At 41.0% G+C, this 15,265-nt stretch overlaps 1 protein-coding gene across 2 annotated transcripts in view; it reads right to left on the bottom strand.

Annotated features, from left to right (window-relative positions):
* Window positions 1-12,212, bottom strand: part of LOC109934857 (dehydrogenase/reductase SDR family member 9) — a 28,616-nt gene extending 16,404 nt beyond the window's left edge. For both annotated transcript variants that reach the window (XM_020533524.2, XM_020533526.2), the window contains exon 1: window positions 12,120-12,212. The gene's annotated coding sequence lies outside the window, so the exon portion shown is untranslated. The remainder of the gene's footprint in view (window positions 1-12,119) is intronic.
* Between the last annotated feature and the right edge of the window lie 3,053 nt (window positions 12,213-15,265).

Here is a 15,265-nt window from a genome sequence, read left to right as displayed (position 1 = left end):
TTTGCTCTCCCAGACAATTCCTGAATGCACATACCGGCTCACAATGTAACTGGAAATGCTTCTTAATATGAAGGCAACAACCCCTTTAAGTGTAGGAAACTACAAGACCTGTTTGGTCTAGTGTGTAGAGGAAAACTTCTTCCTGGTCTAATTGACAAAATATAGTTTATTGCATGTTAGCATTTAGTTGCAGGTTAAATTTATTGCCCAACCCTAATTTCCCTGGAGAAAATAATGGTGAGTTGCCTTCTTGAACTGCTGCAGTCTTTGAGTGTAGTTCTAATGAAGGGTCACTGGACTAGAAATGTTAACTCTATTTTCTCTCTACAGATGCTGCCAAACTGCTGTGTTTCTCCAGCACTGTCAATTTTTGTTTCAGATTTCCAGCCTCTACAGCTCTTTGTGTTTATTTCAGTAGTTTACTGAGTCATTTCATCGGTCAGTTAAGAATCAATCACATTGATGTAGGTCTGGAGTTAAATGTATGCCAGAGCAGGTAAGGATGGCAGATTTCCTTCCCTAAAGGACATTAATGAACAAAATGAGTTTTTACATAACTGACAGTGGTCATGGTCGTCCTTAGTTTTTTAGCCCCAGATATTTACTAAATTCGCTATTTGCCAATGTCACCAGAATAATTGTCAAGTTTCTGAATTATTAGTCCAGCGATATTACCACCACTCCACTGCCTCTGCCTAAAAAACATAAATTGTTTAGATATCCGGTGAAACCTTGCTAGTATCTATCTTGGGCTTTTTCACAATTAAATAAAGTCTCATCAAAGTGATAGGTTCACACATATATTTTCTCCAGAAAATACAGAATTTAAATTGATTTACTTATGGTCCACTCATGAAAACATAGAAAATACGAACAGGTGTAGGCCATTTGGCCCTTCAAGTCTGCTTCATGATTCAATATGGTCAAGGCTGATCATTCAATTCAGTGCTCTGTTCCAGTTTTCACCCTTGATCCCTTTAAACCTATGAATAATATCTGTATCCTTCTCGAAAATGTTCAATGTTTTGGCCTCCCTGCTTTGTGTGGAAGAGAAATGCAAAGGCTCACCACACTCTGGGTGAAGAACGTTCTCCTCATATCAGTCCTAAATGGCCTATAATATCCTTGGACTGTGATCCCTGGTTCTGGACTCCCCTGCCTTTGGGAACATCCATCCTGCATTTACCGTGACCAGTCCTGTTAGAATTGTATAGGTTTCTCTGAGAGTCCTCTTTCATTCTTCTAAACTCCAGTAAATATAGTCCTAACTGATTCAGTCTCTCTTGAGACATCAATCCAGCTATCACAAGGAATCAGTCTGGTAAATTTTTGTTGTACAACTCCATAGTTTGAACATCTTCCTCAGATAAGGAGAACAAAATTGCACACAATACTTCAGGTGTGGTCTCATCAAGGTTCTGATCAATTGCAATAAGACATCCCTGCTCTTGTACTCAAAGCTTCAAGTTACCAGCTGACTTCTTCACCAATTGCTGCACCTCCATGATTACTTTCAGCAACTGGCATTCAAGAACACAGTTTGAAATACAACTCCCTGTTTCCCAATCAATTACCATTCAGGTAACAATTTGCCTTCTTGTTTTTACTACTAACCTCTCATTTATCCACATTATACTTCATCTGCCATGCAATTGCTCACTCACTCAACTTGTCCAAAACACACAGCAGTCTCTCTGCATCTTTCTCACAGTTCACCCTCCCACCCAGCTTTGAGCTGTCTGCAAACTTGGAGATATTATGTTTAGTTCCCTAATCTAAATCATTAATATATATTGTGAATAGCTGGGGTCCAAGCACTAATCCTATGGTACCCCACCGATCACTGGCTGGTGCTTAGAAAATGACTTATTTATTCCCACTGTTTGCTTCTTTTCCGCCAGCTAGTTTCCTATCCATGTCAGTGCACTAACCCCGTTCACAATAGCTTTCAGTTTAAATACTAATCTTTTATGTGGGATCTTATTGAACACCTTCTGAAAGTCCTAGGAAACTACATTCACTAGTTCCCTCTAATGAACTTCACTAGTTACATCCATGAAGAGTTCCAATAGATTTGTTTAGTATAATTTGCCATTCACAAACCAAGCCGACTCTGTCCAATCCTTTTCAAATGATCCACAACTAAATCTTTTATAACGAACTTCAGCATTTTCTCTACTAGTGATGTCAAACTAGCAGGTCTATAATCCAGAGATAGTAGGAACTGCAGATGCTGGAGATTCTGAGATAACAAGGTGTAGAGCTGGATGAACACAGCAGGCCAAGCAGCATCACAGGAGCAGGAAGGCTGATGTTTCGGGCCTAGACCCTTCTTCAGAAAAAATGTTCTGAAAAAATTTTTTTTCTGAAGAAGGGTCCAGGTCTATAATCCCCTGTTTTTTATCTACCTCATTTTTAAATAGTGGAGTTATATTACCTGTCCTCCAATCCATAGGAACTGTTCCAGAATCTACAGAATCTTGGAAGATAACCACCAATGCAACCATTATTTCCAGTGTTACTTTCTTAAACACTCTGGGATGTAGATTAACAAATCCCAGGGAATAGTTGGCCTTTAATCCTATTAATTTCCCCAGCACCATTTCCCTACTAATACTGAATTCCTTCAGTTTCTCTCTCTCACTGTTCCCGAATTTTTTGGGACCATTATTTTTATCCTCTTTTGTGAAGACAGAAGTAAAATATGTATTTAAATGATCTTCCATCTCTTTGTTCCCCATAATAACATTCCTTGCTTCTGTTTGTAACCTATGTTTGTCTTCACTGATCTTTTCTCTTCACATGCATATGGAAGGTTTTACAAACAGTTTGCATGTTCCCTTACACTTGTATTCAATTTTTCCCTCTTAATCAATCCCTTTGTCCTCCTATGCTAGAATCGAAACTGCCCCCAATCCTCAGGTCTGCTGCTCATTTTGGCTAATTTGTGTCTCCTTTCCTATTTTTAATACTAACTCTAATTTTCCTTGTTAGTCACTTCTCCCATTTTATTTTCATGCCAGACCAGAATGAACAATTGTAGGAGCAAATTATTGCAGATGGTGGAATCTGTACCGAAAACAACAAATGCTGAAGATCACAGCGGGTCAGACAGCATCTATAGACAGAGTGCAAGCTAATGTTTCAACTCTAGATGACTCTTCAGCTCTGAGTCATCTAGACTCAAAACATTGAATGAGCAATTGTCACAGTTCCTTCATGCACTCTTTAAATAATTGTTATTGCCTATCTAGAAATAATGCTTAAAGCATTACTCCCCAATTTATCATGGCCAATCTGTGCCTCATACCATCATAGTTTCCTCGATTTAAATTCAGGACCCTAGTCTCAGAAACAACAATGTCACTATATGGAGATATTATTGAAGAGTTCAATCATAAAACAAAAAAAAAGTGGATGCTAGGAATCGGAAACAAAACTAAAACTTGCTGGAAAAACTCAGCAGGAGAGAAAGCAAAGTTAATGTTTTGTGTCCAGTGACCCTTCTGCAGAACTGATTGTAGCTAGGAGAAGGTTAGTATATATGCTGAAGATGAGGTGGGGAGAGGGGTCAGGATTAAACAATGGCTGGAGAATGGAGCCCAGAGCCAGAGAAAAACAGTTGGGTAGACAAAGGAATGGGTAAAGATCAGCCTGGGAGAATGAATAGCTGCTAATGGGAATCATTTGTGGTAGCAGTCCATGTGACGACAAAGCTTGGTGTGTGGAGGTTGGGTAAGGAGATGGGTGAAGATGCTCAGGCCCTAAAATTATTGAACTCAATATTGAGACCGGAATGTTGCGGGGTTCTCAAGTGGTAAGTGAGGTATTGCTTTCCAGCTTGCAATGACCTTTGCTGGAGCACTCTAGCAAGCCCGAGACAGAGATGTTGGCCTGGGAACACGGTGGTTTGTTGAAATGGCAGACCACAGGAAGCTCAGGGTCATTTTTGCAGACAGAATGTAGGTTTTCTGCAAGGCAGTCATCCGATTTGCACTTCACCTCCTCTTCCCAGTGTAGAGAAGACCACATTAAGAGCAATGAATACAATAGTTGCCAAATACAAACCCCACTATCATTTTCTTCCTTTTTCTTCGTGTTTATAAACTCTATCCATTCACATCCCTATTCACTATTGCATTAATGTCCTCTTCATTCAGAAATGCTACTGCACCTCCTTTTTCTTTGTCTGTCTTTCCGAAAAACTGAATACTCCTGGTTAATCAGTTCCAATCCCGAGTCATCCTGCAGCCATGTCTCTAAAAGCCCAACTATAGCACATCAGTTTTCACCTAACATGACTAATTCATTCAATTTATTGCAAATACTCCACTCATTAAGACATAAAGCCTTTGGTCTTGTCATCTTAATAATTTTAGTCCTGTTCAGATTATTTCTTACAATGGCTTGAATTCTCTGCCTATCATGCTCTAATTTCTGATTTTGTCTTTTGTTCTTGCCCTTGTTTCCCTCTCTACTGTCTCCCTGTACAGGTTCCCATCCCTTGATATTTAGTTTAAAACCTCCACAACCATACTAGTGAATATACCTCCTAGGACATCGGTTCTGGTCCTGCTCAGGTGCAACTTGTCCAGCTTATACTGGTTCTTTTCCCTTCCCCACAGAATCAGTCCTAATACCCTCAGAATCTAAAACTCTGCTCCTTGACACCATCTCCCCAAACACATATTCATCTGAATTATCCTGCTATTTCTATTCTGACTAGCATGTAATTGGGTTTGATATTTTATAAGATTTAACCTAACTCCTCTACAGCAAATATTCTGCAGAGACACAGACTTGTGACTGTTGTAGAAGTTATCACTTGCCTTTCATAATTAATGCCAAAGCAGTGACCAATAACGTTCATGTTCTGAATGTGTAAGACATCTTCAGGCAGGCATGGAGAGCAGGAGGAAAGGTAAGATTCTTTGCGTTGCCTGTGGCCATGTCCAAACCCAATGGTCATAATAGGTATTCGGATTATATTGAAACTACAAGCTAGTACAGGTTTGAATATGATGTAACTGGAATCTTCTCAATACTTTAGGGATCAAATTCATTTTGATTAGTCTGATCTGAAGAGAATTCAGTTGTCTTCAGTTGCACCGATTTCAGTAAAATCAATTTTTACGTAAGATGACATTGAAGTTTTCAAGTGTACTTTTGTATTCAAGAACAGCAAGCATTCAGAACAGCTCAAACCCTTCAAGTATTTTAAACAAAGTGGGTGCTTTAAGTGCTAAATGACCCTAAAAGCCTAAATGAGAATACAAGTATAATATTCATGTTAACAGCAGCATGGCTTAGAAATTCCCTTAACTGATGTTAGTTCATAAATAATTTATAAATAACCTCCACATTCATTTTTTTTCCAGGAGGGTGTCTGCTTATCTTTAGAACATATTTATAATATCCAATAGCCACCTTTGTTACTTTATTGCACAATTCTATTATTCATTGAGTGGTTTGTCATTATTTCTTTCTCATTTCTTCACTTTTATCTTAAAGTATTTTTAAACACTTTACTGTAGTAAATAATTTATTAGTTCAGTAGAAGTCTGTGTTATATGGCTATATTCTAAAATATATGATGAAGTCCATTTTCTTTGTATCTATTTTATATTGTTAAGCAAGCCGGCTGCGATCATCGTAACATTCAGTGAATTCAGAGTTCCAACATTAGTTATAGCCCATTTTGCCTATAAACAAGAGAGGGGCCGATTCCAGGGTCCTCAATAGGTCACTCAGAGTAGTTCAAAGGTGACTGAACAGGCAGTTGGAGGGAGGCAATCAGAAACAATGGTTGCTACCTTTAAATGCTGATCAGTGAAGTACTTAGAAGCAGGGAGAAGAGGCCTGATCCCAAAGTGCCACTGCTGTAGCAGTTCCATACACTTAGGCCTCAGAGGTTCTGGAAGCCAGTTGGTGCAGCTATGTGTGGGGATTAAGGTTAAAGAAAAGACCTGGCAGCTGCAGGAGATTAGGAAAAGCGATTGTAATTAATAATCCAGCACATCTGAAAATGAGGATGAAGGAAGCCGAGAACCAAAGTTTGCTTTGTGCAACTGAGAAACGTTAGAGCTTGGAGAAACCCAGGGCAGTATTGGCTCGTTGAAGCTAGCTGTCTGTGAAAAAGCTGGAGTTGTGAATTCAAGTAGGTAGTGAAGTGTAGTTTCAAGAATCCAGAGCAGTGTGGTTCCAAGAAACGAAGGTTAAGTATCAGAACATGAGCAATCATTGAGAATTTGATTCTAAAGAAGGGTCACTGGACCCAAAACGTTACTCTGCTTTCTCTCTACAGATGCTGCCAGACCTGCTGAGCTATTCCAGCAATTTCTGATTTTGCCTTATGTTAACTCTGGATGAATTGTGCAGATATTGTAGATTGTTTTACAGTGCTATCTTTGAGTCATAACATTTGCTGTTGTTTATTTAAATCTCTACACTCTCAGGGCCTTATTCTCTTAATAATGGCTGGAATTTCACAATTTCTTTACTTTTTTTTCAAAATAGTTACTTATCGCTAGCCAGATTTAACATAAATTTAGTAGTCTGGGCTGGGATCATAATTCCAATGTCTCTTTTCATTTGAGGTAAAACAGTGCGTCCTAGATAGGGACGAAGGGAGGATGTTAACCATACTACTGATGCTCAGAGACAGATCAATGTGACCTGTAGTCAATGTCTTATTGAAAATCAAGTGACACTCAAAATGGCTGCTACCTTAAACACCGATACACAGTAAAGGAATTGCAGCTTTGAGGAGAAACTGGAGTTACTACTATGAAGAACCGGAAAATCTGTTCCCATGCTAACAACTAAGCAGAATTCTCAGAAAAGTCACATTGTTTGAAAAGAAGGGAATGAGATTTTTCATAATTTGAGGCAAAAGGAATCACCAAGGCAGGCCTTGCTGAGGCAATCTAGTTGAGTAAAATGATTTTTGAAGGGAAAAAGGTAGCCTGCTTAAAGCTGGAATTATGTTGGGATTTAATCTTGTATTGTTATCTATTTTCCAAAAGTGCCGTGCACAGAGAATAGGAACCCAGTTGAGCTGATAGGTAACATGGAAGTATCATTTCTTTATTGTTGTCTGTTAAGTATTGATTGATCTATGTTGATTTTAGTTTGTTAAGAGAGATGTCTTACAATGTGAAATAAAACAAAGAACTGGGAATGCTAGAATTCTGAAACAAAAACAGATATTGCTGGTAAAATTCCATTCTGATAGAGTCACCAGACTCGAAAGGTTAATTCTGTTTTCTTCCCACAGATACTGTCAGATCGGCTGAGTATCGCAAACAATTTCTGCTTTTGACCTAAAATATCAAATGTTATCCCTCAGCTATTTCCATTAGTCATTGTAAATCTCACTTTTTAAAAAGTTATCAGTCTCTTAATCTTTTTTGGTAATTTCAATTTCTGTATTCCAGAGATATCTTGCTTTGCTAATCTTTTTTCCTACAGCAACATCCTTTCTATGCTTAGTTGATGGAACTGTACCTACCTGTCTGAAGAAATGCATTTGTACACTGTAGGCAATGAATTTTCATGGTCATGACACCTCTGAGCTAGTTTTTTTTCTGTTTAGTGAAATAAATATGCAGCTAAAATTATGTTGATTTTGAGAGGTGTAAGAGAGCTACATACTATAATAAGTAGCAAAGAAAAACAAGAACTGCAGTTTGCTACTTTAATCTACCAGCAGGACGGGCTTGAATTTACCAGTCCCTGTTCCTTCATCAATGAAAGATAATGTGAGATAGAGTTGTACCATCTTCCAATTTCAGGGCAAGGAAGTAATCAAGGATGTAACAAGTTTACAGACTAATTAGCAGCATGATAGCAGTGAAAAAGCCTAGAAAGCTGAGTGTGTCCAAAGGATCTAAATAAAGCTTTGAGGAGATGTCATTATTCCAGGCCAACCATTGAAGAAACTTACCAGCAACTTGGTGAGGCCAATGTATTTGTATTTTTAACTCTGCACCTTGTTTATTTCTGACCTATGGTCAAACTGTGTATAGCTGTAATTTAACTTTTCTTCATTTCTCTATTCTGTAACTGAGGATTGTACTAGGTACCTTTGTACCTGATATGGCATTATAAGTGGTGACTTACAAACTTTTCACTGTACTCATTTGAGTACATGTGACAATAAAGCTAATTCAATTCAATTCAATTCAACTTACCAAACTAGATGAGAAAATGGATACTGACAAGTGAAGATGGATGAAAGCAACAGTTTTCTGACTGCTTTATGAGCACCATTTGGGATGTAAAGGTGGTTTCCCATGCCATTTGGTATTTCCACTGCTTGAAAAGTGTATCAACATGGACAGCATGATGTAATTCATTTTCCCCAAGTGGAAGCAATCATGGATGATCTACTCATCTGTGGACATGGAGATATGATGGAAGAAGCCATCATACACCATGATCAGAATCTATTGAGGCTGCTAGAGAGAGCCCTCTCTACAAACCTTAACATAAAAAAGAAAAGGTTGCAACTCAACGTGATTAAATTAAAGCACATAGGTCATGTACTGACAGGAAAAGGACTTCATCTTGATCCTGAGAAGGTTAGTTCTATAATAGAAATGCAACAGCAACAGAAGTGAAAGTAGTGCAAGGTTTGCTGGATTTGTGAACTACCTAACAAAGTCCTTAACTAATTTGTTGGCATATGAAACTATATGCAAGTTCACTATAAAGGATATGCATTGGCACTGGGGCAAAGAACAAGAAGCCGCTTTCACTCAGCAAAAAACTGGTCGCAGACATTCCAGGTACTATCATGTTAACAATGAAATCACTGTACAGTGTGATGTCAGTGAGTCAGGACTTGAGCAACTTTCATACATCAATGACAACTGGTCATGTTCGTGTCCAAGGAATTAATGCAAACTGAGTGCCATTCCTTGGAGCCAGAGAAGGAATATCAACTCGGGGTGAAGAAATATCATTTGAACAGCCAAAAACAACTTGCACATACCATTAGATGTTGTGAATACTTTAACAATTGTGAGTGCAATGCATTGGCAGGGATAAGCAAATATACGGACTAGGATGAAGAAATATATTTTGTTACGAGTGATCATTTTCTTTATAGTCCATACAAATTGGATAACTTTCAGTTCCAAATGATAGTGTATACAATATTTATTTTTTTCTATGGAAAGCAGACCTTCAGCGAAATGCCTTTGTACACTGTGTACTGCAACTTGTTATGGTCATGTGATCTTTGATGTACCTGCTTGCAGTTTAAAGCAAGTAAGTATTACAGCCCACACATGGAACATGTTCCGGATACACAATACAAATTTTTTAATTGTTAATCTAATTCTTTGTTCAGTCCTGAGGCTCGTGTGCAGCATAAACACCTGTTTCTCTGCTGCAAATATTATATAACCTAACCTCCAGATTATATTCGTCATCTTGTCTTTCTTGTATCTTCTCCTCCTTGAAGATCCTTCTTAAATACAACATCTAATCAACAACTTGCAATTATATAACATCTTTAACAAAGTACAAAACCTAATATATTGTTGTCAAGAAAAAATTAACTCCAAGCCAACTAGGGAGATAATATAACAGATGAAGAAAAATGATTCAGAGATAGCGGGAACTGCCGAAGCTGGAGAATCTGAGATAACAAGGTGTAGAGCTGGATGAATACTGCAGGCCAAGCAGCATCAGAGGAGCAGGAAAGCTGATGTTTCAGGTCTAGACCCTTCTTCAGAAAAATCTGAAGAAACCTTTTCTGAAGAAGGGTCTAGACCCGAAACGTCAGCTTTCCTGCTCCTCTGATGCTGCTGGGCCTGCTGTGTTCATCCAGCTCTACACCTTGTTATCTCAGATGAGGAAAAATGTTGTTCATGATGGTATTTTTGATACACATTAAATGCCTGGACTTGTGTATAGAAAGCATAATTTCAAAGTTTGCCAAAGATATAATTGAGAAATGTGGTGAGCAGTACAGGGGTGTGGCAGTAAATTCCAGAAGGACATACATTACACTGGGAAAATGAGCAGAGCAAATTAAACTTAGACAAGTGGGAAGTGATTAGTTATTGTGGGACAAATGAATGGAGGGAATATGATCTAAATTATACAATTTCAAAGGCTGTAGTGGAACAAGTGGTGGTGTACATGAACAAATCTTTGAAGGTGCAGGGACAGATTGTGAATGATGTTAAAATCACAATTGGGATGCTTAGTATTATAAGTAGAGACATAGTGTACCCAAGCTGGGTAAAACACATGTTAGGGCCAGTTGAAATATTATTATAACTAATTATGCCTCCACACTTTAGGAAGGATGCCAAAACATTTGAACCTAAGGTGCACCTCATCTTCGGGTGAGATGAAGTTTGTTAGTATGGTACTGTGCCAGAGTTAAAATACTTCAGTTACTTGGGGACTCTGGAGAAACAAGGATTGTTTGTTTTAAGTGTTTCAGCTTGTTGTTCAAAACCATGAAAGGTTTTGATATAGTAAATAAGGAGGAAACTCCTAGTTAAAAAGGATTAGTAAACAGAATGCACAGGTGTAACGATATATGGTGAAACAACCAGAGACAACAATGACGAAGAAAATGTTTAAAGAGTTGGTGCAATCTGGAATGCGGTGGCTCAAAGTAAATTCATGGTAACAAATTTGATAAATACCTGAAGAGGCACAAATTGCAACAGGAACGAGAAAGGAAAGTAGTTAATTGCAGAATCTTTCAGCGCATGGAAACAGCATGGTGGGCCAAATGTTTTCATCTGTACTGTACAAAATTCAATAATTTTGGGTATGTCAGAAGAAAAGATTTAAAGGACGAGAACGGTGAAAAGGCGGATAGGGTTTAGACAGCTGATGGCGCAGGCGAATTGATGGAAATCCAGTGGCAAAAATGTCTGGAATCGGAGAAGCGTACAGATTTCAGAAGGTCTTGGAGCGGGAATCTGACATCAGAGCCGTAGGAATTTCAAAATCGAGGCTTTATCTCCCAAACTGCTAATGCAGGTGAGCGAGGGCCAGAGACAGATGGACACGACTTGGTTTGATTTAGAATTCAGACATTGGAGGTTTGGATAAACTCAAGCTCACCGACATTGAAGGGCCCCAGAAGTGTATTGGAATCGTCACCCCTCCTTTTACCTTTGACTCAGGTCAGCTTATCTGAAATGACCTCCGCTTGGGAACCCTGCAGCCCAATGGTATCAATGTGGATTTCACAAGTTTCAAAATCTCCCCTCCCCCTACCGCAACCCAAAACCAGTCCAGCTCGTCCCTGCCTCCCTAACCTGTTCTTCCTCCCACCTATCCCCTCCTCCCACCTCAAGCCCCACCCCCATCTCCTACCGACCAACCTCATCCCACCCCCTTGACCTGTCCGTCCTCCCTGGACTGACCTATCCCCTCCCTAACTCCCTACCTACACTCACCTTTACTGGCTCCATCCCCGCCTCTTCGACCTGTTTGTTTCCTCTTCACCTATCCTCTCCTCTATCCATCTTCTATCCGCCTCCCACTCTCTCCCTATTTATTTCGGAGCCCCCTTCCCCTCCCCCTTTTCTGATGAAGGGTCTAGGCCCGAAACGTCAGCCTCTCTGCTCCTATGATGCTGCTTGGCCTGCTGTGTTCATCCAGCCCTGCACCTTGTTGTCTCGGATTCTCCAGCATCTGCAGTTCCTACTATCTCTGCAACCTATTTCTTTTGCTCTGGTAAATATAATTTGTTGTTTCAGTGCAAATTACATATCGAATTGCTCCTTTCTCCAAGTATAAACATGCTTAACTTCATCGCGGTAGTTGCTCTTCATGATCCATTCAGTTCCAACCTGGTGTCTTGAATGACTCATCCCTGACTATCTCACTGTGGGGTTTGAGATTTCGTCTCACTGCCGAGGTGCTCTCTGCTCTCTGGTGCGGCTATTGTAATAGCAGTTCCTGCCTCAATCAATGGATAGCTTTGAGAGACCTACAGCTCGCACCCTCTTCCGCATTGCGATATTGACTAACTATTTCAGTGTTGTTTCTGTCTATTCTAACTTACAAACCTGTAATCTTGAGCGGGTTATTGGGCTTCCAAACATCAAAGCAAAACATAACAGAAAGAGTGCTCTTACCTAAAGAATATACAAACTTTCTGTGAGTTGTTGTCTATTGTAAGGTCGAAAGGGCGCCGGAGCTTGGGTGGTTGTTTACCGCTTTGCTCTTTAGTCCCGGGTTCATTGTTCATTAACCTCACTATGGAGTACACCGACTGCCAGATTTCCCTAGGGCGGTTTAATCCTAAAACCATTTTATATGATGCGTTGGATTTGACGTGGCAAAATAAATCGTAACTCATTTGCCAAAGCAGCACTTCATATGGAAGTGGGGAGTTATGGAGCTGGGGGCGTGTCGAAGATGTGCATATTAATAAGAACTTAACTGGGAATGTGCTAAATGTATATGATTGCGAAAATCAAAATACTGGCAAATTACCTGGAAAAGCGCTGCAGTTTCATTCTGATCATTGACATTGATAAGCTCGAACAATCATTGTCACCCTCCAACTCATAGTCTCTCTGCCAATTTCATGAAGTTTTAGCGTCAAGTTAGTGTCAACACATTTGAAGCAATGTCTCAATGCGCTAGCTTGTACTGTAAAATAAACTGGACTAACTGTGTTATAGACTCGTAGAGACATACAGCATGGAAACAGATCTATTGACGTTAAATAAAAACCGAAATAACTGCGGGTGCTGTAAATCAGGAACAAAAACAGAAGTTGCAGGAAAAGCTCAGCAGGTCTGGCAGCATCTGTGAAGAAAAAATCAAAGTTAACGTTTCGGGTCTGGTGACCCTTCATCAGTTCTGTTGTAAGGTCGAAAGGGCGCCGGAGCCTGAGTGGTTGTTTACCGCTTTGTTCTTTAGTTCCAGGTTGATTGTTCATAAACCTCACTATGGAGTACAATTCCGAGGAAGGTTCTGAGTTCAGTTCTAAGGGTCACCGGACTCGAAACGTTAATTCTGATTTTTTTCTTCACGAATGCTGTCAGATCTGCTGAGCTTTTCCAGCAACTTTGTTTTTGTACCTATTGATGTTAAATCGTACTCTTGCAATGAAAAAGCAACATGAAGTACTGACCTTCTGGATAAGAATGACTTTCTTCACTTCTTTTTGATGGCTGATAAGTCAATCCTGCTTCTGAATAAACCTTGTTTCAGAGATAGTAGGAACTGCAGATGCTGGAGAATCTGAGATAACAAGGTGTAGAGCTGGATGAACACAGCAGGCCAAGCAGCATCAGAGGAGCAGGAAAGCTGACATTTCAGGCCTAGACCCTTCTTCAGAAATGGGGGAGGGGTCGGGAGTTCTGAAATAAATAGGGAGAGAGGGGGAGGCGGATAGAATATGGATAGAGGAGAAGATAGGCGGAGAGGAGACAGACAGGTTGAAGAGGCGGGGATGGAGCCAGTAAAGGTGAGTGTAGGTGGGGAGGTAGGGAGGAGATAGGTCAGTCCAGGGAGGATGGACAGGTCAAGGGGGCGGGATGAGGTTAGTAGGTAGGAAATGGGGGTGCGGCTTGAGGTGGGAGGAAGGGATAGGTGGGAGGAAGGACAGGTTAGGTAGGCGGGGACGAGCTGGGCTGGTTTTGGGATGCGGTACGGAGAGGGGAGATTTTGAAGCTTGTGAAGTCCACATTGATATCTTTGGGATGCAGGGTTCCTCACGTACCACCCCACCAACCTCCAGATCCAACGCATCATCCTCCGATACTTCCGCCATCTGCAATCCAACCCCACCACCAAAGACATTTTTCCCTCCCCACCCTTATCTGCTTTCCGGAGGGACCACTCTCTCCGTGACTCCCTTATCCGCTCCACACTCCCCTCCAGCCCCACCACACCCGGCACTTTTCCCTGCAACCGCAGGAAGTGCTACACCTGCCCATACACCTCCCCCCTCACCCCCATCCCAGGCCCCAAGAAGACTTTCCACGTCAAGCAGATGCTCACCTGCACATCTACTAATGTGATATACTGCATCTGCTGTTCCCGTTGTGGCCTCCTCTACATCGGGAAAACCAAGCGGAGACTCGGGGACCGCTTTGCAGAACACCTACGCTCGGTTCGCACTAAACAACTGCACCTCTCAGTCGGGAACCATTTCAACTCCCCCTCCCATTCCTCAGACGACATGTCCATCCTGGGCCTCCTGCAGTCCCACAACGATGCTACCCGAAGGTTGCAGGAACAGCAACTCATATTCCGCTTGGGAACCCTGCAGCCCAATGGTATCAATGTGGATTTCACAAGCTTCAAAATCTCCCCTCCCCCTACCGCATCCCAAAACCAGCCCAGCTCGTCCCTGCCTCCCTAACCTGTCCTTCCTCCCACCTATCCCCTCCTCCCACCTCAAGCCCCACCCCCATCTCCTACCGACTAACCTCATCCCGACGCCTTGACCTGTCTGTCCTCCCTGGACTGATCTATCCCCTTCCTAACTCCCCACCTACATTCACCTTTACTGGCTCCATCCCGCCTCTTTGACCTGTCTGTTTCCTCTCCACCTGTCTTCTCCTCTATCCATCTTCTATCCGCCTCCCCCTCTCTCCCTATTTATTTCAGAACCCCCTTCCCTTCCCCCATTTCTGAAGAAGGGTCTAGGCCCGAAACGTCAGGTTTCCTGCTCCTCTGATGCTGCGTGGCCTGCTGTGTTCATCCAGCTCTACACCTTGTTATCTCTGAATAAACCTTCTCCATTTTGTCAATCAGAAGCCAAGTACTCCCATGAGTTTGTGGGACTTCAATTTTTTCAGGAATGGTTTGAAGACTCTGTCTGGAAATCTTCTGGCTTTGGCTGAAATCCCAGTAGAACTGTTGCTCAGGAGTCTGACATAGCCTGTCCAGTGGCGCTGATTTTGAGTGATTAGTGTCTTGAGGCTGGACAAGCTGGCTTGGAAAAGAGAATGCAGTTGGAATGCCTTTCTTGCCACAATTCAATATGCATCAATCCTTGTGTAACATGGTCATGATATCTTGGTACAATCCTTTTAGTATGAGGTTTTGTCTTCCCTTGAAAATGACTTGCCATGCTATCGCCAGTTAATTGTTGTCTAACCAAAATGAATAAATGGCCATAGAAACTTCTTTAATGATGTCAGGCTAACTCTAGATACTGGTCTTTTAAAACTCTTGTAGTCACTCATCTTTGGCAGTTACCCATCACAATTATTCACACTGGATCTGATCAAAGTGTAACAGATTAATTTTGAAAACATCT

Source organism: Rhincodon typus, chromosome 7 (assembly GCF_021869965.1).
Source record: "Rhincodon typus isolate 14 chromosome 7, sRhiTyp1.1, whole genome shotgun sequence".
NCBI lineage: Eukaryota > Metazoa > Chordata > Chondrichthyes > Orectolobiformes > Rhincodontidae > Rhincodon > Rhincodon typus.
Note: the sequence above shows the minus strand (reverse complement) of the source record. Positions and strands in the feature narration are given on the sequence as shown.